Genomic DNA, 1,649 nt, shown 5'->3' on the forward strand with positions numbered 1-1,649 from the left:
CGCGGGCCGGGAGCCTCCGCGCTGCCTCGGGTGCAGCGCAGCCGTGCGGGGCTTGCTTTTTACTCGGCAGATCGCATTTTAGATGCTCTCATCTGCTTTTTCCCCTTCCTTTCTTCTCCTCCTTTTCCCCCCTTTTTTGCCCTTTTCCTCCCTTTTTTGCTTCCCCCCCCTTTTTGCTTTTACCCCCTTTTTTGCTTTCCCCCCTTTTTTGCTTCCCCCCCTTTCTTTTGCTTTTCCCCCTTCTTTTTTTTTTCTTTCTTTCTTTTTTCTATGATTCCCTTTCCCCATGTTTCTTTCCCTTATTTTTAAATTTTTTAAATTTTTTTTTTAAATTACACCTATCGTTTTTCTGCTTCCCTACCAAGCGCTCGTGCGACCTCCTTTCAGATTTCCGAGGCTGATGATGCACATCTCTCGGAAAGAGTTATTTTGGGTGTGCGGGTGGGTTTCTTCTGAATCTGCGGGGGGAAAAAAAAAGAAAAGCTGCTGCAGGAGGCGAGAGGGAAGGGAAAAAAAAGAAAAGAAAAGAGAAGAGAAGAAAGCAATCAGCTGTGCCAAAATGTGCAGCCCTGATCTAGACATATTTTCCCGTAGCGCTCCCGAACTGCGGTAAATGAATATTTATAAAGCTTGTTCAACATGGCGGGTTAAGGTATCTTCAAAAACTGCAAATAAATATTTTTAGAGGGGGAAAAAGAGGGAAGGCGTTTGGTTCAACTCTCTTTTGTTGCTCGGAGAGGTGCGCTGGTGAATCCAGTGCGAAGGGATGAGGATGGGATCCCGAATTCGGGATCCTCCCCCCGCAGGACCGGGCGGTGGGAAAAGCACCGGGCATTTCTGTGCGCTGGGAAGGGACGTGTGGAGTTGGAAATGCGGCCGATTTGCCTTTGAATGCCAAAATCGCAGGCGTGCCATGAGAGGGAAGAAAAAAAAATAATAAAATAATGCGCCGGGAGACGGAGCGCTGATTTATTTTGCATTAGCTGTAGACATGTCGTGGGATGAGATGTCCTGTTGGAGCTGTCAAACCTTCCTGGGCGCTGGCAGCTGGGGATGGCTGGGGTGGTTTTTTTTTTCGCTTTTTGCATGTTTTTGTTTGGCAAAAAAACCACTCTGGAATTGCTCCACGCGGAAATTCGGGCGGCAGAGAAGCGAGTTGGGCAGTGCGAGCTGCATCTCTTGCAGAGAGCCCCTGAAAACCCCCGGGGATGGAATCGCAGCTTTTGCAAAGCAAGAGAAGGAGTTTGCAGAGAGTTCTCCCGGAGTTGTTTGTGCCCTTCCCGGCTGCCTTTTCCAGATGTATTTTCCAGGGCAGTGGAGAGTGAGGTTGTTTCAGAGGCAGGGAAAACTTCCCTGATGCTGTGCAGGGAGCATTTCGGTGCTGCTGCTGTTCCCCCGTGCATGTGAGGTGTTAATTTTGGAGCATCTGTGTTCTGAACTGTGGGAGGGGATGGGATGCTCCAGCACCGAGGGCTGTCAGTGCCTGGGTGTGGATGGAGGAGCCAAAGAGAATTCAGGAGGGGATGGAGGAGCCAGGGAGGATCCAGGAGTGCATGGAGGAGCCAAAGAGAATCCAGGAGGGGATGGAGGAGCCAAAGAGAATCCAGGAGGGGATGGGGGGGCCAAAGAGAATTCAGGAGTGGATGGGG

General features: G+C 50.3%; 1 protein-coding gene across 1 annotated transcript in view; it reads left to right on the forward strand.

Moving 5' to 3' along the window:
- SFMBT2 (Scm like with four mbt domains 2) overlaps nt 1–1,649 on the forward strand; it is a 111,280-nt gene that overhangs the window by 1,018 nt on the left and 108,613 nt on the right. The gene's annotated exons all lie outside the window — the stretch shown is intronic.

The sequence above is a fragment of the Geospiza fortis genome, unplaced genomic scaffold, assembly GCF_000277835.1.
Source record: "Geospiza fortis unplaced genomic scaffold, GeoFor_1.0 scaffold215, whole genome shotgun sequence".
NCBI lineage: Eukaryota > Metazoa > Chordata > Aves > Passeriformes > Thraupidae > Geospiza > Geospiza fortis.